The sequence below is a fragment of the Bubalus kerabau genome, chromosome 10 (assembly GCF_029407905.1).
Source record: "Bubalus kerabau isolate K-KA32 ecotype Philippines breed swamp buffalo chromosome 10, PCC_UOA_SB_1v2, whole genome shotgun sequence".
Lineage (NCBI taxonomy): Eukaryota > Metazoa > Chordata > Mammalia > Artiodactyla > Bovidae > Bubalus > Bubalus kerabau.
This window is the reverse complement of record NC_073633.1, coordinates 107840282-107863276: the sequence shown is the minus strand read 5'-3', so window position 1 is coordinate 107863276 and position 22995 is coordinate 107840282. Positions and strand designations below refer to the sequence as shown.

At 47.8% G+C, this 22995-nt stretch overlaps 1 long non-coding RNA gene across 1 annotated transcript in view; it reads right to left on the bottom strand.

Annotated features, from left to right (window-relative positions):
- Positions 1 to 1092: 1092 nt before the first annotated feature.
- Positions 1093 to 22995, bottom strand: part of LOC129621920 (uncharacterized) — a 34052-nt gene continuing 12149 nt past the window's right edge. Inside the window, exons 2-3 of the long non-coding RNA XR_008699816.1 lie at positions 7575 to 7656; positions 1093 to 1510 (exon numbers count right to left, since the gene is read on the bottom strand). This is a non-coding gene — a long non-coding RNA (uncharacterized LOC129621920). The remainder of the gene's footprint in view (positions 1511 to 7574; positions 7657 to 22995) is intronic.

Here is a 22995-nt window from a genome sequence, read left to right as displayed (position 1 = left end):
TTAAGTTACATTCACTTTAAATGTTTAGTTTCAAACTGTCGGTGGGAAAAGTGACACCAGCATTTATGTGTCTTGAATTAAATATCAAACAGCCTCTAACCCAGGCTTCCTGCTCCAGCACCATAGGGAGAATCTTGTCTCGGAAAGGAAGGCTTCTGTGTTTGTTTCACATGGCCAAACATTAACTTTATGACTCTGTGAAAATTTGGGAAAACTCTTTCTGCCAAACCTGACTGTGAATGTCCATTCTTAGAGAGTTTTAGAAAATCTGAGAGCCTTGGTCTTCAAAGCAAACCTTCTTGTAGTTACTAAGCCAAATAAAGCAATCCAACCCAGGGGCAGAACTCCAAGGAATGACAGTGCTGTGGGTGAGAAAGGCAAGCCCGTCTGTTTCATAGTTTGCTTGGCCTGAAAAACTAGAACAAGCATGTTTGCTTATTTAGTTCAAAGACTCTGCAGTGCACGGTCACACCAAATTCCTGTAGCCACGAAACACGACACAGGGGTCCAGAGGCGGTTTACATGCATGAGGCTACGAACAGCGAGTGTGGAGTCACATGATTTCACAGATGAGTCCCAGGGATAAACCAGGAAGTTGCTTTAATGTCTGGCTACACTTTCACCGCACAGCTCCACCAATGGCATGACCTACAAGCCTACTTCAAGGCTCGCTAGCTGGAAGAGCAGAAGGCTCCATGCATGTCCACTGCTTAGGAAAGGGCTGGCCGAGTGATAATGACCTGACCCTCTGCCTGCATCCATAGAAGATATGCTGAGCTAAACAGCCAAGCTTTTTGATTCACTGGGGCTCAGCCTCTTCACGTCAAGCCCCAGATATGCCAGGACAGACACTGCTTTAGAGCCTTCCGATGCTATGATTTTCTCCTTGTTTTGTTTGGCCACCCTACATGGCATGGGGGATCTTAGTTCCCTGACCAGAGATCGAACCTGTGCTCCCTGCTTTGCGAGCACAGAGTCTCAATCGCTGGACAACCAGCAAGTCCCCCAGTGTGATGATTTTCATAATCTGTAACTACCTAGGCAGTAATTCATGAGTTGATGGTGGTATGACTATCAATTTTCCTAAATTCCTTTGTTAAGAGTATGTGTGTGTTTCTTTAATTGAGAGTAAAATTAACTTGAATTGGTCATTACTTAGAATGATGCGTCTCAGAAGTATACTTTAGTCCAGAATTACACTCATGCTGCCCTGAAGGATGAATGCCATCTGACAGTGTAAATGCATGGAAACAAACATATAAAAGAGCCCTACTGCAGAAGTAAGCACGCCGAGACAAATATAACATTTGTCCTTTAAACTTAATCCTCTTATGCCAGGTCTAATATAAGACAGTTTGGTTTAAAGGGCATGTGTACATATGGGTTATATTTCAGAAGACGCATAACTGATCTAACTCCAAACAAGAACAAGCTGGGTTCCAAAAGGATCGTTTACATGCATCTGTAGACAGCGATGGGCTTCCCCCGAGGCTCGGTGGTGAAGAAGCGCCTGCAATGCAGAAGCCGGAGACTGGGGTTAGATCCTTGGATAGGGAAGATCCCCTGGAGAAGGGGATGCAACCTTCCCCAGTACTCTCGCCTGGAGAACCCCATGGACAGAGGAACCTGGTGGGCTACAGTCCACGGGGTTGCAAAGAGTTGGACACGACTGAAGCAAACTGGCAAGTGCTTCACAGACAGCGATGCCGAGGTCGTCAGAGGACGCTATGGGATGGCTCAACCCGATGTTTCAAAGGGCGTTTCAGCGCATCCAGAGAAGCCAAGCCTGGGCCTGCGTCTGAGCTGCCCCGGGGGAGGGTTCACGGGCTGAAGGCGCGACCTGTGACGTCAGTACTCCCTCCCTGCTCTGCTTTCCCATTGAGACCCTCTGAGGTTTCATTTTCTGAGTATCCCTGGCCACCAAATGTCTGGGATTCGATCCCAGTTGTAAAAGCTCTTTATTACCATTGCGTAAAGCCAGGCACTGTTCCCCGCCCCGTCAGTGGGCACTGGAACCTTGGCGGTGCTACTTTAGAAGTCACTATTGGCCCAGAGTATAGTTTAGAAGCCACGACTGGCTCCAGGAGTTGGTGATGGACAGGGAAGCCTGGTGTGCTGCAGTCCATGGGGCCCCAAAGAGTCCCACACGACTGAGGGACTGGACTGAACTGACTGATTAGCCCAGAGTGCTTCCCAGGTGGCAGAGTTGGTAAAGAATCTGCCTGCCAATGCAGGATGCATGGGTTCGATCCCTGTGTCAGGAAGATCCCCTGGAGCAGGAAGTGGCAACCCACTCCAGTATTCTTGCCCAGAGAATCCCTTGGACAGAGGAGTCTGGTGGGCTACAATCCATGGGTTTGCAAAGAGTCAGACACAACTGAGTAACTGAGTGCACACAGCTGGCCCAGATGAAAGCCAGGGCTCCATTAGAAGTCCCTGCGTCGACTCAGAGGGAGGCCCCTGGGCAGCCTTGAAGGGCGGCGTGCAGTCAGCCCAGACAATCATGGGGAGAATGCTGGAAGCCTCCCAGGGCCACCCTAACGCAGAGTCTGCCCTTGGCCACAAGGGTGGCGGGCAGAACCTGTCCTTCAGGGTCCTGCCCTGAGCTGCCACAAGAACACAGCGAGGCCGACTGCGGTGTTTCCATGGGAACGCTGTGGGGTGTGCTTGTCTATTTCCATGGAACCTGTCACCATGGCACCTACTCGATCTGAAAAACAGGCTAAAAGCAGAACATACAGGAAAGCAGGGAGTCACCCCCCTGCAGCCCCCTTCTCCCTCTACCATCTGAGCCACTAGGGAAGCCATAGGTACAGCCTAGAGATGAACAGTTTTCATTTGTCAGCCATACCCTAATGAGGATGAAAAGGTAATGCAGATCAAGTGTTCAGCTGTGCATGTTAAATAAGCGGGTGGGAGCCAGCCTGTAGGTGCAGCTGACACGGAGTAGCTACGGAAAGCAGGCCAGGTGCTCTGCTGCCGGGCCGGGAGCCTCCCCCGTCGGCCCTGCCTCCCAGCGTCTTAGTTTCCCGAGTCAATCGATTTCATTTGTGTTTAAACCAGTTTCAGTTGGATTTCCTATAACATGAGGATTAAAAAACAAATTCCTGGAACATTACTTCCTCTCTACTAGTTTCAGACCCTTCACCTCATTAGAGCTCAGTTCCAAAGTTAGGTCTTGGAGGAAGTTCACCTAGTTCTATTTCACCCTTTATCTCCAGCCCCTGCGCACTGTTTGTGGGGTGGTGATCACATATACGCCCCGAACTATAAAAGCCTTTCAGACTGGTAGTGTCTCCACTTTTCCAAAGAGGAAGCTGAGGTCCAGAAAGGGCAACACATTCAGTAATGGACAATAAGATCAGGACCAGAAATGATTCAGCTCTGTATGGTCTATAAACTATTAATAAGTTCTGGGTTCTTTTTCTAAACAGTCAATTCTTCAGTACCCTAGTTGGATTATAAATCTCTTAAGTCCAAGGCTAGTTTTCCTTCTGTTGTAACACTTGCGATGTGTTTGTTACCAAATGGTCAGGGAACCTCCTGCAGCCTGGAACACACTGGGCTCAGGGGCCCGACAATACCCGGAGGTCTGCTGAGTACTTTAAAAAGTGCCGGGCACCGAGCTAAGGGCTTGACATATGTAATCTCATTTTTAAAAAATGGTTCATTGTATTTACGTTATTCTTGGACCCACAGGCAAGTGGCCTTTGGCCAAGGCCTGTGAGTGCAGCCTCTTAGGATTGGAATAGAGTCTCTATTCCGAGGGACAGACACAGGGGGCGGGTCCCCAACAGGGGCAGAGGGCAAGGCGGGAAGGCCAAGGACTCTGGCGTTGACCCCTGGTTCTACTTCTTGTGATCTGAGTGGTGTTAGGCAAGTTACTTTGAGTTTTGGGGTTCTGTTTTGTCACTTGTCAAATGAAGATATAACCCCAACACCTCTCTGGGTTGCTGGAAGATTAAATCACATCACACACCCAGCACAATGGTTGGCATAGTTTTGCTTTTTCCCTATTATGTTTCTTCCCGATGAGCACTTTCAGCCACCTGCCCCACCCCACCCCCACCCCAGCTCTGAGGACGGTGGCCAAGCCCACCCAGGAGCCACAGAGATAAAGAAATTCAAGAGAACACTGGCTTCCAGGGGTGGGGGGAGTTTCCATCCCGTTCTTTGCCAAACATAGATTTGCTGCTAGAAAGCCAGGGCGCGCCCAGGAATGGTTGTAGCCCAGGCTGCTTGGTTCCACTGCGAATTCATTGTGGTTGGATTATAACAAAGGCGTTTTCCTTTTGTCTCTGCCTAGTGAGCCACAAACAGTTCCAGATCCGCCTCATTAAAGAAAGGAAAGGGGGTTTGCTGGGAGGCTTGGTACACATTTTCAATGAAGACGTGCAGTCGTTCTTCAGAGCAGCCAAGCTCCCCTTCGATGTGGCATGTCACCACATAGCCAGTGTCCACTCAGCACAGGTAACTTACACCTCTCTAGGTAAACTTGAGGGAGCAGCATTTCTCTGGGGCTTAGCTGAGGGACAGGAAGAGATTCCTTTCCATTTTATCCCCTCTTCTCATCTGCTCTTTTACCCAAAGAATATGGGTAGGCCAGCATTTCTATGTACCCAAGAATGCCACTTCTCGTGTTGAATAGTTAGATCCTCCACTGGAAGCAGTTCAGTTCCTATTTATGGGAGGCAGTGCTCTCAAAGTGCAGATGTTTGGGACACCAGTATCAGTACCCTGGAGTGCATGCAAATGTCTGGCTCCATAGTTTTCCTCTGAATTAGGCTCACTATGAAAGACCGAGAACCTTTGCTGTCGTTCAGTCGCTAGGTCGTGTCTGATTCTTTGTGACCCATGGGCTGCAGCACGCCAGGCCTCCCTGCCCATCACCAACTCCTGGAGTTCACTGAAACTCGTGTCCATCGAGTCAGTGATGCCATCCAGCCATCTCTTCCTCTGTTGCTCCCTTCTCCTCCCGCCTTCAATCTTTCCCAAAAATCAGGGTCTTTTCCAGTGAGTCGGTTCCTTGCATCAGGTGGCCCAAGTATTGGAGCTTTAGTGTCAATCAGCTCTTCCAAAGAATATTCAGGGTTGCTTTCCCTTAGGATTGACTGGTTTAATCTCCTTGCTACCCAAGGGATGCTCAAGAGTCTTCCCCAGCACCCCAGTTCAAAAACAATTCTTCAGAGCTCAGCCTTCTTTATGGTCCAACTCTCACATCTATACGTGACTACTGAGAACCTTAGGTAGCAGTTAAGAACATGGGTTTTAGACTCAGATATACAGACTAACTCTGAGCTCCAGCTCTACCGCCTCTGACAATGCACCTTGGGCAGAGTAGTCAGCCTCGCTGGGTCTTAGTTTCATCACCTGTACAAAGGGAGTGCACGACAGTCAGAGGCCATGGAGCTCATGTGGTTGTTATAAGGGTGAAATGAAATAACACATATTTAGCAATAATTGGCATATAGGATAGGAAATATGCACTGTGATAACTCTTCCAAAAGTCTTAGGACCCTGTGAAAAATGATAAACTTACATCACAACCAGTGTGAGGGTCTCTGCTTGTGTTTTCTATCGGTGCAAGTTTTGAAAAGTCTACAGATCAGCAACCAGACCTGATGGTGTTTATTATGAGCCGTGAGGTTGCCACCAGGACTCTCCTCTGAGCCTCGACAACGGGACAGCCAGGAGGGGGCAGCAAAAGAGAGCCAGAGACGAACTCTGTAGCCATTAGAATCTCGGTGCTGACAAGTCAGGAGCATTTACTTGGCATGTCCAGGCTGGTACTAATTTCGAAAGATACCAAGTCCGGTAGATGCAGTCTAGCATCTGATAGCATCAGCAATTGCAATCAGCATATTGATCACATGCTGAGTGAGTGTATATTAGCCCTGCGGGTGGTGGCTGTCTATCTGACTCCTGGTTTTCATAGATTATTTACTTTAGGCAGTCACACAAGCATGGCTTTATTGTAGAAAACAACAAAGCTTAATTGCAATGTAGATGTTAGGAGATAGTATAAACCAAGGGTTGGCAAATATTTTGGTATAGCCTGTGAGTTAAGAATGGTTTTCGTAGTTTTCAGTTCAGTTCAGTTCAGTCGCTCAGTCGTGTCCGACTCTTTGCAACCCCATGGACCACAGCACACCAGGCCTCCCTGTCCATCACCAACTCCCGGAGTCCACTCAAACTCATGTCCTTTGAGTCGGTGATGCCATCCAACCATCTCATCCTGTGTCACCCCCTTCCCCTCTTGCCTTCAATCTTTCCCAACATCTCCCAACATTTATATTTTTAAACGTTGTTAAAAAGAAGGAGGGGGAGCGGAAATAATAACAAAATGATAGTTAATTTTATGCATCAACCTGGTGCAAGTACCGAGATAGTGGGTTAAACATTATTTCTGGGTGTGTCTGTGAGGGCGTTTCCAGATGAGATCAGTGTTTGAACTGACAGACCGAGTGAGGCAGGCTGCCTTCCCCAGTGTGAAAGAGCATCGCCCAATCCACTGACGGCCTGAACAGAGCGGACAGGCAGAGGCAGGCAGGCTCTGCTCTCTGCCCAGCTGCCTGAGCTGGGGCCGTGGCTTTCTCCTGGCCTCTGGCGAGGACCCACCCATCAGTGTTCCTGGTTCTCAAGCCTGCAGACGGGCTGGAACCACACCACCGGCTTTGCTGGGCCTCCAGCTAACTGATGGCAGACTGGTGCTGCTCTGCCTCCATAATCCCACAAGTCAATTCCACGTGTCGATGCATGTGTATATCCCCCCTGGAGAAGGAAATGGCAGGCTGCTCCAGTGTTCTTGCCTGGAGAATCCCATGGACAGAGAAGTCGGGCAGGCTCCAGTCCATGGGATCGCAAGAGTCGGACACTGCTGAGCGACTAAACCACCACATACACGTGTACAGATATCCTGCTGGCTGTGTTTCTCTGGAGAACCACGACTAGTACAGAGACGTACGTGTTGCCCAAAGCCCACAGTGTTCACTATCATCCTGTACATAAAAGTCTGTTGAGCCCTCATCCAGCCTACTCAGGAGCTGGCTACTCCGCACGTGGTCTGAACATAATTCAAAATCATGGTCCATCAAAATGCAAATCCTCATATGTTGCTGATGTGTTCCCAAGTTAACAAAAGTCACCAATCTACTATACTTACTTAGTCAGGAGACCAAGTTTATCAGGGTCAAAGAAACCCTCAGAACCAAAACAAAACAAGGGCAACACCGCACAGGAGAGTGACAGGCTAGTCTGAGTTATGAATACAGATGCCAGAACCCCAAACTGAGCATCAGCACACTGAAGCCAGCAGTGTGCCTGAGTAGTTAACATGTCCTGACCGAGTTGGGGTTATGCCAGGAGCGTAAGGCTGGCTTAGTGTTAGAAAAGTGGTTAATAGAATTCATCATATTACCAGATTGAAGGCAAAACACTTAACACCTCAATAAAATTAGGAAAAAATAGTATTTATCATCCATTAAAAATTTTAAGAACTCAGTTACTTTAAACTAGAACTTGATAAAGAACATCTAGCAAGAAAAGACAAGAAGGACAAAAAACTTACATCATACCTAATGGTGAAATGTTGAAAGCACTCCCTTTAAGAGCTGAGACAAGACTCAAGAGGTCCCATTAACACCACATTATTCCAGCCTGTGTAGCAAAACAAGAAAAAGCAAGCAAATGAAAATGTGTAAGGATTGGACAGGAAGGGAAAAAACTTGCAGATCTTGTGATTGTCAGCATGGAAAACCCAACATTATTTGGAAATAAAATTATTAAAATTAGAGAATTCAAGAAATTTTCTAGGTATTAATACAAAAACCACTGTGAAAAGTAAATTGTATTCCTATTCACCAGTAACTGCTAAAAACATAATTTTAAAAGATAACCCCTATAATAGCATGCTTGTGCTGTGCTTAGTCGCTCAGTCGTGTCCAACTCTGTGTGACCCATGGCCTGTAGCCCGCCAGGCTCCTCTGTCCATGGGGATTCTCCAGGCAAGAATACTGGAGTGGGTTGCCATGCCCTCCTCCAGAGGATCTTCCTAATGAACTTGTGTCTCCTGTGTCTCCTGAATCTCAGGCAGATTCTTCCTGACCCAGGGATTGACCCCAGGTCTCCCCGCATTGCAGACAGATTCTTTACCGTCTGAGCCACCAAGGAAGCCCAAGAATACTGGAGTGGATAGCCCATCCCTTCTCCAGGGGAACTTTCTTACCCAGGAATCAAACTGGGGTCCCCTGCATTGTAGGCAGATTCTTTACCAGCTGAGCTACCAGGGAAGCCCATAATAGCATGAACAAATACCAGATATCCAGGAGTAATCCAACCAAACATGTGAAAGCCTTTTCTAGAGAAAAACTTTACTGCAAGTTTTTTAAAAAAAGACAAACAAATGTTCATGACAGGAAGATTTGATCCTGTGAATACATCATTTCTCTCCAAACTGAAGTATATATTCTAGGCAATTCCAATCAGACTCCTAACAAGATTTTTTAAAAGGAACTCAACAAGCTGATTATTTGGAAGAGCAAAGATCCAAGAAACACCAAGTCACATTTAAAGAAGAACAACAGACGCGCGCACACGTGTGTTTGTGTGTGGGGGGTGGTGGTGCAGGGGACATTTCCTTTCCCAGATATCAAAACATATTCTATTACCATAGTAACTAAGATTGGACAAACTCCCAAAACCCAACAACAACAAAAAACAAAAAGTCCAATTAGAAAATGGGCAAATGACTTGAATGGACATTTTCTCAAAGAAGATACACAAATGGTCTGTAAGTACATGAAAAGATACCCAATATCACTGATCATTACAGCAATGCAAATAAAACCACAGTGAGACAACACTTCATACCTAGTAGGATGGCTATTTTTTTTTAAAGGAAAAATAAAACACCAGATATATAACAAGCATTAACAAAGACATGGAGAAACTGGAACCTATGTTCCTTGCTGGTGGGAATGTAAAATGGTGTAACTTCTGTTAAAATAGTATAATAGTTTCTCAAAAAATCAGACATTGAACTACTGAACATATACCCCAAAAGAATGAAAAGCAGAAACTCAAACAGATATTTGTGCATGCATGTTTACAGCAGCTTTATCCACAATAGCCAAAAGGTGGAAGCAAACCAAATGTCTATCAATTGATGTTGTTGTCGTTCAGTCCCTAAGTGGTGTTCAACTCTGCAACCCCTTGGTCTGCAGCACCCCAGGCTTGCCTGTCCTTCACCATCTCCCACAGCTCACTCAAACTCACGTCCATCGAGTCAGTGATGCCATCCAACCATCTCATCCTCTGTTGTCCCCTTCTCCTCCTGCCTTCAATCTTTCCCAGCATCAGGGTCTTTTTCTAAGAGTCAGCTCTTCTCATCAGGTGGCCAAAGTATTGGAGCTTCAGCTTCAGCATCAGTCCTTCCAAAGAATATTCAGGATTGACTTATTTTAGGATTGACTGACTTGATGTTGCAGTCCAAGGGACTCCCAAGAGTCTTCTCCAGCACAATTTGAAAGCATCGATTCTTTGGCGCTCAGCCTTCTTTATGATCCAACTCTCACATCCATCAGATCAGATCAGTTGCTCAGTGGTGTCCGATTCTTTGCGACCCCATGAATTGCAGCACGCCAGGCCTCCCTGTCCATCACCAACTCCTGGAGTTCACTCAGACTCACGTCCATCGAGTCAGTGATGCCATCCAGCCATTTCATCCTCTGGTGTCCCCTTCTCCTTTTGCCCCCAATCCCTCCCAGCATCAGAGTCTTTGCCAATGAGTCAACTCTTCACATGAGGTGGCCAAAGTACTGCAGTTTCAGCTTTAGCATCATTCCTTCCAAAGAAATCCCAGGGCTGATCTCCTTCAGAATGGACTGGTTGGATCTCCTTGCAGTCCAAGGGACTCTCAAGAGTCTTCTCCAGCACCACAGTTCAAAAGCATCAATTCTTCGGTGCTCAGCCTTCTTCACAGTCCAACTCTCACATCCATACATGACCACTGGAAAAACCATAGCCTTGACTAGACGGACCTTTGTTGGCAAAGTCATGTCTCTGCTTTTCAATATGCTATCTAGGTTGGTCATAACTTTCTTTCCAAGGAGTAAGCGTCTTTTAATTTCATGACTGCAGTCACCATCTGCAGTGATTTGGGAGCCCAGAAAAATAAAGTCTGACACTGTTTCCACTGTTTCCCCATCTATTTCCCATGAAGTGATGGGACCGGATGCCATGATCTTCGTTTTCTGAATGTTGAGCTTTAAGCCAACTTTTGCACTCTCCACTTTCACCTTCATCAAGAGGCTTTTTAGTTCCTCTTCACTTTCTGCCATAAGGGTGGTGTCATCTGCATATCTGAGGTTATTGAGATTTCTCCCGGCAATCTTGATTCCAGCTTGCGTTTCTTCCAGTCCAGCGTTTCTCATGATGTACTCTGCATAGAAGTTAAATAAACAGGGTGACAATTTACAGCCTTGATGTACTCCTTTTCCCATTTGGAACCAGTCTGTTGTTCCATGTCCAGTTCTGTTGCTTCCTGACCTGCATACAAATTTCTCAAGAGGCAGATCAGATGGTCTGGTATTCCCATCTCTTTCAGAATTTCCCACAGTTTATTGTGATCCACACAGTCAAAGGCTTTGGCATAGTCAATAAAGCAGAAATAGATGTTTTTCTCGAACTCTCTTGCTTTTTCTATGATCCAGCAGATGTTGGCAATTTGATCTCTGGTTCCTCTGCCTTTTCTAAAGCCAGCTTGAACATCAGGAAGTTCACGGTTCACGTGTTGCTGAAGCCCGGCTTGGAGAATTTTGAGCATTACTTTAGTAGCGTGTGAGATGAGTGCAACTGTGTGGTAGTTTGAGCATTCTTTGGCATTGCCTTTCTTTAGGATTGGAATGAAAACTGACCTTTTCCAGTCCTGTGGCCACTGCTGAGTTTTCCAAATTTGCTGGCATATTGAGTGCAGCACTTTCACAGCATCATCTTTCAGGATTTGGAATAGCTCAACTGGAATTCCATCACCTCCACTAGCTTTGTTCGTAGTGATGCTTTCTAAGGCCCACTTGACTTCACATTCCAGGATGTCTGGCTCTAGGTCAGTGATCACATCATAGGTGATGCAACATAAATGAACCTTGAAGACATTATGCTAAGTGCAATAAGCCAGACACAAAAGGACAAATACAATGTGATGCCACTTAAATGAAGTACCTGGAACAGTCCAATCTGTAAAGACAGAAGTAGAATGCTGGGGGGATTTCCCTGATGGTCAGGTGGCTAAGAATCTGTGCTCCCAATGAAGAGGGCCCAGGTTGAACCCCTGGGTTAGGGAACTAGACACCACATGCCACAGCTACAGATTCTGCATGCTGACTAAAAAGAACCCACATGCCGCGACTAAAAAATAAACCTGCATGGTGCAATGGAGATGAAAGAGCCCGCAAGGCACAACTGAGACCCGACATAGCTAAATACATGATAGATACTTAAAAAAATTAAAGTAGAATGGTGGTTAGCAGGGCCTAGAGGGAGGGAAGAATGAGGTGTTATTATTTTAAAGGACAGGGTTTCAATTGGGATGCTGAAAAAGTTCTGGAGATGGATGGTGGCGATCGTTATGCAACAGTGTGAATGTACTTAATGACACTGAAGTGTACTCTTAAACATGGTTAAGATGGTAAATTTTATGTATATTTGACCACAATAAAAAAGATTGAGTGATAGTGAGCAGGAATAAGCAACCTTATCAGTAGGGTAGTACAGACAGTGTGTGTGTGTGTGTGTGTGTGTGCACGTGTGCGCGCGCACTCAGTCATGTCTGACTCTTTGTAACCACGTGGACTGTAGCCCGCCAGGCTCCTCTGTCCATGGGATTCTCCAGGCAAGAATACCAAAGTGGGTTGCCATTTCCTTCTCCAGGGGATCTTCCTAACGAATATACGTCTCCTGTGTCTCCTGAATTGCAGGTGAATTCTTTACCGATGAGCCATGGGGGAAGCCCTCAGATTAGCAGGACTCAAATGTGATCTGTACACTGGTTACCATTTCTGAATTCCTTGTCTTGGGCCCACGATCAGTACAGAAGTGGACAGCAAGCATTTAGAAACTTTCGTAACAATTTTGCAAAGTGAGTTTATGCCTATTGAATCTAATAATAAGTAACTGAGGCTGTCATTTTATGCATATTTTCAATTTTATCTTTTAGTAATTAATTTGTACTATATCTACAAAAATACTGATCTGCAATGGATTAGAGGAAACATGAGTTCAGTTCAGCGAGGAAACACTCATATTAGAGCTCGCTATCTGACAAAGGACGCTGCAGGAAGTGAGGGGAGGATAAAAATGGAGGTCAATCATTCATATGAATCAAATCCAGGTAGATTAATCGCTTAAATATGAAAAATAAATACTACATATAAAGAATAAAATGAGAAAATTTTTAGAACACATAAAAAATAATTATTTTTGTGACCTCAAGTTGGGAAAATTTTCTTTGACAAAGTACATTTGACATGAAAATTAAGAACTTCTATTGAAAAGTCACCATTAATGCAAAGACAATCCCAAATTGCAAATAAATATCTGAACATATGAAAACTACGTTATGGGACTTCCCTGGTGGTACAGTAGGTACAGCCAATGCTGGGGACACGGGTCTGATCCCTGGTTTGGGAAGATCACACCTGCCGAGGAGCGACTAAGCCTGTGGGCCACACCAACTGAGCCCGTGAGATGCGACTTCTGAAGCCTGCACGCCTAGAGCCCGTTCTCTGCAATGAGAGAAGCTCCCGCAACGAGAAGCCTGCTCACCACAACTAGAGAAAGCCTGGGTGCACCAATGAAGACCCAGCACAGGTAAAAATAAATCAATTTTTTGAAAAAGCAGATGATCCTTATAAAAAAAAAAAACTAATATAGGGTTATAATCCAGACTATATAAGTAGTTCTTATGAATCAACAGAAAAATACCAACAGCTCATTAGAAAATAGAGGAAAGACCTACACAGGTATTTCATAGTAGAGGTAAAAAAACAGGTCTGTAAACATGAGGAGATTCTTCAACAGTTATCAAACAAATGCAAATTAAAACTGTAATGAGACACAGACCATACCTATTGGAACGACAAAAATGAAAGCCGACAAGAACGAGCTCAAAACACTATCATCAATTGCCAGTGGAAATGTAGATGGGAAGATAATTAGTAATATCCAGTATAGCTGGAGTAGAGTAGAAGATGTGAGCACGTTTGAACAGAGGTTCCAGTCAGGTATGTACTTTTTTTTTTTTTAATTTTTTTTTTAAATTTTATTTTATTTTTAAACTTTACATAACTGTATTAGTTTTGCCAAATATCAAAATGAATCTGCCACAGGTATACATGTGTTCCCCATCCTGAACCCTCCTCCCTCCTCCCTCCCCATTCCATCCCTCTGGGTCGTCCCAGTGCACCAGCCCCAAGCATCCAGTATCGTGCATCGAACCTGGACTGGCAACTTGTTTCATACATGATATTTTACATGTTTCAATGCCATTCTCCCAAATCTTCCCGCCCTCTCCCTCTCCCACAGAGTCCATAAGACTGTTCTATACATCAGTGTCTCTTTTGCTGTCTCGTACACAGGGTTATTGTTACCATCTTTCTAAATTCCATATATATGCGTTAGTATACTGTATTGGTGTTTTTCTTTCTGGCTTACTTCACTCTGTATAATAGGCTCCAGTTTCATCCACCTCATTAGAACTGATTCAAATGTATTCTTTTTAATGGCTGAATAATACTCCATTGTGTATATGTACCACAGCTTGCTTATCCATTCATCTGCTGATGGACATCTAGGTTGCTTCCATGTCCTGGCTATTATAAACAGTGCTGTGATGAACATTGGGGTACTCGTGTCTCTTTCCCTTCTGGTTTCCTCAGTGTGTATGCCCAGCAGTGGGATTGCTGGATCATAAGGCAGGTCTATTTCCAGTTTTTTAAGGGATCTCCACACTGTTCTCCATAGTGGCTGTACTAGTTTGCATTCCCACCAACAGTGTAAGAGGGTTCCCTTTTCTCCACACCCTCTCCAGCATTTATTACTTGTAGACTTTTGGATCGCAGCCATTCTGACTGGTGTGAAATGGTATCTCATAGTGGTTTTGATTTGCATTTCTCTGATAATGAGTGATGTTGAGCATCTTTTCATGTGTTTGTTAGCCATCTGTATGTCTTCTTTGGAGAAATGTCTATTTAGTTCTTTGGCCCATTTTTTGATTGGGTCATTTATTTTTCTGGAGTTGAGCTGTAGGAGTTGCTTGTATATTCTCGAGATTAGTTGTTTGTCAGTTGCTTCATTTGCTATTATCTTCTCCCATTCTGAAGGCTGTCTTTTCACCTTGCTAATAGTTTCCTTTGATGTGCAGAAGCTTTTAAGGTTAATTAGGTCCCATTTGTTTATTTTTGCTTTTATTTCCAATATTCTGGGAGGTGGGTCACAGAGGATCCTGCTGTGATGTATGTCAGAGAGTGTTTTGCCTATGTTCTCCTCTAGGAGTTTTATAGTTTCTGGTCTTACGTTTAGATCTTTAATCCATTTTGAGTTTATTTTTGTGTATGGTGTTAGAAAGTGTTCTAGTTTCATTCTTTTACAAGTGGTTGACCAGAGTTCCCAGCACCACTTGTTAAAGAGATTGTCTTTAATCCATTGTATATTCTTGCCTCCTTTGTCAAAGATAAGGTGTCCATATGTGCGTGGATTTATCTCTGGGCTTTCTATTTTGTTCCATTGATCTATATTTCTGTCTTTGTGCCAGTACCATACTGTCTTGATAACTGTGGCTTTGTAGTAGAGCCTGGGGTATGTACTCTTAAGAGTAGAATTAATGCATGCAACGTGGGCTAATGATATACTGGATGGTTACACAGCAGTGAAGAGAGAACTGCAGCTCCTCACATCAACAGAAGTGACTCTCCAAAGCACAATGTTGAATAAAAGAAGTCACAGAAGAATATATATTATATTCTTAAATATAGCATTAAAAATAGGTATCTGTATTCTGCCAAATCAAACACTACACTGCTTAGAGATTTAAGCGTGTTGTGTGCTCACGTGCACACGTGTGTGTGTGTGTGTTTGCAGAAAAACTCTAAAGAAAAGCTTGGGATGATGAACACAGAACTCTGTAGTTTCCCTCTGATAGAAGGACACGTGACCAGGGAGGCGCGTTTAGAGGTTTCTAAGAAACTGACACCGTTCTACGTCTTACCTTCCGTGGTGGGGACGCAGGTGTTTCTTTTTCTGCTCTTAAGCCGACCTTACGGGTTATGTGTATGTGTGATATATTGCACAATTTTTAAAAAAGCAAAGGAAAGGATAAAAAGCTTCTCCGTGATGGCTGAGAACGGGTCAAAATGAGAACAGGGCTGAATCCCCTGAGGCTGAAGGCAGAGGCGAGGCAGGCTGCGAGGTCCTGACTAACAGGGAAATGCAAATCAAGAGCCTGTGCAGAGACCTGCCCCTCAACACTGATTTTTGTCTCCCCAGAACTTTCTGCCTTTCAGAAACTACCTTTCCCCCATCTCGGAGGGCTGTCGTTCCTGCGGCATCACCAGTCACATCAACTGTGGGCCTCAGGCTCACACAATTAACTGTGGCTCAGGCCAGCTAATTCGAGTATTTCTACTTCTCTGGCCTCAGCAGCTCATTACAGGCATTAGCAGAGGTCGCAAGCCAGCCCCAGTCAGAGCCATTCCTGCCCTTCTGTTGGAACAACCAAGAAAGAAGTGGTTCTACTACATGTGAGTGGACGCCCGGTCCTTCTAGGCCCCATGAAAATGAGCTTGAAAACAGAGCCGCACCGAGAGCAAAGCAGAAAGGAGGACTGTGCTCAGTCGCTCAGTCCCATCCGACTCTTTGCAACCCCCTGGACTGAGCCCCACCAGGCTCCTCAGTCCGTGGGATTCTCCAGACAAGAATACTGGAGTGGGTTGCCATTCCCTTCTCCAGGGGATCTTGCAGTCCCAGGAATCGAAGCAAGGTCTCCTGCCTTTCAGACCAGGGAAGCCCAAAAGGAGGACTAGAGAATCACAGAAGGACAAAAATAGGGGAGTAAGAGAGAGCGAGCAAGTCCTCACTGAGTGTCTGGATCTAGACATTCCTGATTCCCATTAAGTAGAGAGTTGCAGATCCAAGCACAAGCAAACGGGTCCTAAGCAGCATAGAATTTTGTACCAGGAGCAGGATTTTGGAAATTGGCTGTACTGGGTTGGAGAGCAGGGCAGTGTGAAGCCTCCCCTCTGACCAGGACGTCAGCTGCATCTGTAAAGTGAAGCGAAGTTGGTAAACTCTCTCCAGTTGAATCTGGTGAGGTTGGAAATTTAGAGGACCTGTTTTCTTTCTTTTCTTAAAGTCAGGTTTCTGGAGCATGTTGGCAATTTCTCCAATCTTTAGTGAGGTTCTATAGGAAAAGATACACTGAGTCTCAGCTGGGCCTTTCTGAAAGTGGGGAAAGGGAAAACCAAAGCCTCTTCCTGCTTGGGGCAGAAATTCAACTGAGCTGAGGGTGAGAAAACAATTTTTTTAGGATTGCAACAGTCAGGCTCCTGCCCTAGGCTGACGCTTGTGCAAGCGCGGGCTGGAGAAGGAAAACGCAGAGGGGGCTGGGAGAGGAGCCCTGGGGAGCTTCTCCCTCCAGCTGCCCTGCAGGCACCCCCTGCCCACAGGAAGCATCTGTGCCCTGGTGGCCCAGCCTGAGGGCGCGGGGCCTCCCCCAGCTCAGCCCAGCATGTCCAGGGCAGAGGCCGAGCGGACGAAGTTGGAAGGAGAGCTGGGCAAGGGCAGGGCACAGAGGCGTCTGTCAGGAGACAGACGTGGTGAGGTCAGGTTCCCCATTCCAGAGCGAGGCCCGTCTGGGTTCTGGCTCTGGGTGCAGCTCGTGAAATCATTAGGACAGTAACTTCCCAGCGATTGTCTAAGAGCTTAGAGAGTCAAACTGCCAGAGACATCTCAGTCTTGCAACCACGGCACAAGACTGCTCAATCGCTGGGGTCAGACCCAGACTTCTGGACTGACGTCCTCAGACAGTGAGTGGCCTGGTAGAGTCTACAGTTTCCAGAAAGGACGTTCTCTCTGATCCACCAAGGAGGGCCATGGACGCGGGAGAGTCTCCCAGCGACAGAGCCCCAGGCGGCCCTGGCGGACGGAGGCGCGCACATGCTTCAGGAGATCTGCTTCGGCTCCCTGCCAGTGCTCTTCGGCAGGACACTGGGGACTGCCTGCAGGGTGCCGGGTCCCCTTCTCCCCTTTACTAAAAGCAGGTGGTTTTTATTCCAGGTATCTTACTTTCCTCCGCTATTAAATGCCGGGGGTGTTTAAAATGATCATTTAGCTGTCAGTTAACAGACTATGAAGAGCAGCACTCAGACCTGATCCAGGAGATTGTATATCCGCTGGCTTGCCTTTTATGTGAGCAACCTGCTCCAGGATGGGGACGGGGGTCGGGTGCATTTCTGAAATTGTTCGTATGGGAAAAGAGTATGGATGGATGCTGGCAAGTCAAGGAGCGGAGCCGAGTGGACATCTATTACTCCTTCTGCCCTGTAAAGGGTTGAGTTATGTCTCTGTGTGTGTGCCTGGTCGCTCAGTCATGCCCGACTCTGTGCGGCCCCGTGGACTGTAGCCCACCAGGCTCCTCTGTCCATGGAATCCTCCAGGCAAGAATGCTGGAGTGGGTTGCACGCCCTCCTCCAGGAAATTATGCCTCGACTCCTCTCCAAAGATTTGTTCAAGTCCTAACAACCAGTACTTGCGAATGTGATCCTATTTGGAAAAAGGATCTTTACAGATGTAATTAAGCAAAGGATCTCAAGATGAGATCATTATGGATTAATCCACTGGGTCCTGAATCCAATGACAGGTGTCCTTATAAGAGGAGACAAAAGAGACAGAACAGGAGAATCACAGAAGGGATGGTCTTGTGGAGATGGAGGCAGGGATTGGAGTGACTAGCAGCTAGAAGCCAAGGATGGCCTGTGGCCAAAGACGCTGGAGGGCTCCCCAGGCGGCTCAGCGGTAAAGAATCCTCCTGCATGGCAGGAGATGCCAGTCCACCCCTGGGTCAGGAGGTCCCCTGGAGGAGGGCATGGCAACCCTCTTCAGCATTCTTTCCTGGGAAATCCTATGGACAGAGGAGCCTGGGGGCAGGGGGCGGGTTGTACAGTCCATGGGTCACAAAGAGTCAGACATGACCTAGCACGTAAAGACGGAGAAGGAAATGGCAACCCGCTCCAGTACTCTTGCCTGGAAAATCCCATGGGCGGGGGACCCTGGTGGGCTGCAGTCCATGGGGTCTCGAAGAGTTGGACTCGACTGAGCGCCTTCACTTTCACTTTTCACTTTTATGCATTGGAGGAGGAAATGGCAACCCACTCCAGTGTTCTTGCCTGGAGAATCCCAGGGATGGGGGAGCCTGGTGGGCTGCCATCTATGGGGTAGCACAGAGTCGGACACGACTGAAGCGACTTAGCAGCAGCAACAGCAGCAAGTAAAGAACGACAACAAAGGAGCTGGAAGAGGTAAGGAGGAATTACGTCCTTAGGCTTCAGAAGGAGTGTGGCCCTGCTGATGCCTATATTTAGAACTTCTGCCCTTCAGGACTGTGAGAGGATGTATTTCTGCTGTTTTTAGCCGCCCCTTTTGTGGTGAATTGTTGCAGCAGCTGGAAGAGACTAACATGAGCCCAGACAGTTGGAGACTGTCTCTGACTTGGTGGGGCTGTCAATCACCATCTCAGACCTAGGTGACCAACCAATATACCCCAACACCATGATTGGAGTGTTTGGTTTGAGACGGTCACTGCAATGGACTGAATATTTCTATGTCCCCAAAATTCATGTATTGAAATCCTAACCCTAATATGTTGCTGTTAGAAGGCAGGGCCTCGGGGAGCTTATTCGGGCATGGGAGTGGAGCCCTCGTGAATCAATCAGCGCCCTGATAAGACCCTAGAGAACTCTCCTTCCCCTTCTCTCATGTGAGGACATAGCGATAAGACAGCCATTTACAAGCTGGGAGCTGGGCTTTCATCAGATACCAAGTCTGCCGGCGCCTTGATCTTGGACTTCCCCATCTCCAGAACTGTGAGAAGTAAATGTTTACTGTTTAAGCCACCTCGTCTGTGCTATTTTTGTTTTAGTGGTGCCAACAGACTAAGACAGTCCCAGGAGAGAGCTGGCTCGTGAAAGAGCCAACAGAGAAGGAAGCAGACGCAGGGATGTAAGGGAGAGCCGGGCCTCAAGGATGTCCGCTCTGGACCCACAAAGAACCATGTTTAAACACAGATCTCCCTCTAGACGTCTGAGTCAGTACATTCATCTCTTTTGCAGAAGTCCGTCTGAGTCCGAGTTGTCACTTGCAAACCTCCCGGGTCCCGACACGCACTCTGTCGGGTGTCAGGTCCCAGCAGACATTCTCAGCCATGGTGGAGCCCAGGCCCGGAGGAGAAGCAGAGGTCCCGGAGGTGATGGGGTAAGGCTTCTCGGGGTCTGGGCCACTGGACCTGCCTCGGTCCACCGAGCTGGACAGACAGCCAGTTGCCTTATTGGACATGACTCAGCATTGCAGACTGTATTGGGAAGCAAGCGCATTTCAAGTACAGTAAGTAACACTACGTCGTATTAATAACACACAAGGCCGTCTTCTGCAAAACATGAAGCTTTGCTTCTGCTTGACCACAGCATCAGAGTGAGGTACAACCAGCCCTTCTGGGACACCGTAGGTTCCCTGGCCGACCTCCCTCACCTTCCGGCAGCACTTTGTCCAGCCTCAGGGTACTCCTGGCTGAGGAAAGCCAGGCTGTTGGCAGAAAGTCGAATCCGCCTCAAATCAATACGCAGCTACCCGCACCAGGACCCCAGTTCCAACCTTGGGCCTTGAGTCTCGCTGTATGTGAACCCTGAGTCAAATGCAATCACACGTGAGTGCAGGACCCCGGAGTCCAGAGGAAGCAGCTGTGAGAAGGGCCCTGGCGCGTCCCTTTGCTTGACCCCCGGGAGCGAGCTAGTCAGGGCCGCTGTTGCGTCCTGGGTCAGCTGGATGTGCCGTTCCTGAACGTCTGATTATTAAAGCCAAATGATGTCTCTATTTAAAAATCAGACACACCCAGAAGAGTTTTTACAAGGCACCTTCACTTAATGTACTGGGCTTTATAAGAGTTAAAGGTTTCTGAAAAAACGGTGGGTTGGGACTTCCCTGAGGTTGGGAAGCTGCCTCCAGGGCAGAGGGTGTGGGTTTGATCCCTGGGTGGGGAAGTGCTGCAGGGTAACAATTCACAGCGGCTGAGTCCAGGTGCCTCAGCCCACTGCCGCAGGAGAGAAGCCCGCCCACTGCCGCAGGAGACCCAGAGGGCCACAACTAGGACAGGATGCAGCCATAAATGAATTCATTAATTTAAAAAATTGATGCTGGGAGGGGTTTGGGGCAGGAGGAGAAAGGGACGACAGAGGATGAGATGGCTGGATGGCATCACCAACTCGATGAACCTGAGGCTGAGTGAACTCCAGGAGTTGGTGATGGACAGGGAGGCCTTTCGTGCTGCGATTCATGGGGTCGCAAAGAGTCGGACACGACTGAGCGACTGAACTGGACTGAATTAAAAAAAAAAAAAAGATGGGCTTCTTTGGCCATTTATAGAGCACCACGCTTAAGCCTCGGCACCGCCAGCGTGGAGAGAGGTTCGCGACACTGTGATGGCGGGAGCAGGCAGTTATAGTCTGGAGGTGCCGCACGAGCTGATTTGACAGCTGGGAGTTAGCCCCAGGCGGGAGGGAGGAGGAATCACCGAAGCAACTCCCTGTCCGAGCGTTTGGGGAGCACTGAGGAGCGGGAGGGGGCTCTGAGCAGACAGCCCTGGCAGGACGGCCCAGGGAGCCCTGCTCGGACCCTGGATGAAGTTCGCACTCCTTCAGGCATCACGGCACCCTTCCCGATCCACTTCTTGTCCACCTGCCCAGCTCCTCTCCACGTTCACTCCCCGGGGGCCAGCCACTCCGGCTGCTGCTGTCACGCCTCCGACACACCTCTGCTCCCAGAAAGAGGGAGTCAGAGCAGCGAGGAAAAGCGCTGTCCGGACCTGGAGTGTGGCTCTCTCTAGTGACTTCAGTCTGGGCACTGATCCTGAGAACAGAAGGCAGATTGCAACGGGTGATGGAGGGCGGCCCAGCCAGCCAGGCAGCGCAGATGATTCTTTCAAGAAGGTTCGCCACGACGGGCGAGAGAAAGGGAAATTGAAGAGAGAGGTTAGAAGTCTGGGATCAAGAACGGGGTATTTATTTTTCAGGCTGGAGAGACTGAACACGTACCTCTGAGAAGTCTTGGTGGAGAAGAGGCTGAGGGTGGGAGAGAAACGACCGGAGGCTCCAGGGCTACAAGGGGAAGCGGCTGTGGGCTGGGGCACAGCCCTCACTTGGCACAGGGGAGGAGAGGAAGAGCAGGGGATGCGTTGGTGATTGAGCAGGAGGACTTCGAGAGAGGTTCTTGGGACCTTAATCCTGTTCAGTTTTATCAATGGAGAAGGTGGGTTCTCCGTCAATGGCAATGACAGTGAAGTGGAAGTTCAGAAGGGTGCGGGGCTGCCCTGGGGACTCGGTGGTGAAGAATCTGCTACCAGTGCAGGAGACTCAGGATCGATCCCTGGGTTGGGAGGCGCTCACGTGCTCGGAGCAGCCGAGTCCATCCATGGGTCATGACTACTGAGCCTGTGCTCTGTGGCCGGGAGCCACGACTGCTGACGCCTGAGCGCCCCAGAGCCTGTGCTCCGCAATCAGAGCAGCCGCTGCAGTGAAAGGCCTCACACAAGTGGAGCGTGGGCCCCCTTGCCGAAACCAGAGAAAAGCCTGGGCAGCAACAAAGACTCAGAACAACAAAAACGAATAAATAAGTAAATTTAAAAGATTATTTTAAAAAAGAAGAAGCATTGATGGGGGGCTTCCCTGGTGGTCCAGTGGCTAAGACTCAAAGCTCCCAATGCAGGGGGCCTGGGTTTGATCCCTGGCCGGGGAACTAGAGCCTGCATGCTGCAACCAAGCTACCACACTGCAACAACCACAGAGCACAAGGGTCCCGAGCAGCGCAGCTAACACCTGCCTGGCACCAGCCAAATAAATAAACAATAAGTCCTAAAAAGGAGAAGGGTTAATGAAAGAGAACAGTGAGGAGGAGATGCCAGTGGCAACGGACAGGGAAGGACCTAGGGATATCTGGAAGGGTTTCCTTGAGCCCCAGGAAGGCAACGGCCCAGAAAGTCATGGTCGAGCAATTCCACCAGCAGCAGTCAGCACCCCAGTCAGCACCCCGGGGAGGAGCACAGCAGAAACGTCGTATGAGTGGGGTTCGGCCGGGTGGAAGGACAAGTGGACAAGAGTGGTTAGAGAGTGATGCCGGCTAGAGACAGACAATAACCACCACAGTCAAACAAGCTGACCCCTGAGGCAGCAACAGTCACCAGCTCAGGTGTTTAGCAGAGGGATCACAGTCTCTTCCGTGTAGACCAGATGCTCTTCAACAAGAAAGGGCCTGGGGGGCAGACAGAGTAATGATGGAAAAGCAGGATTTTTAGACTCAGACAGATGTGGGTCTTTACTATTTCTCTCTCTGAGCTCAACATTTTTGTCTATGAAGCATGAAATCCTTTATATTAATCCTTTGCAGAGATTAGAAGGATTAAACACAATGATTAGTGAGAGCGGCTCAGTCATGTCCAACTCTTCGTGACCCCGTGGACTATACAGTCCATGGGATTCTCCAGGCCAGAACACTGGAGTGGGCAGCCTTTCCCTTCTCTAGGGGATCTTCCCCACCCAGGTCTCCAGCATCGCGGGTGGATTCTTTACCAGCTGAGCCACCGGGGAAGCCCTGAGTAATTCTTAGGTTGTGAACCCTAATAGCTGCCTTGTTGTTTACTGTTCCAACTTCTGCTTCTCGTAGGTGCCTGGCACATAGTAGGCC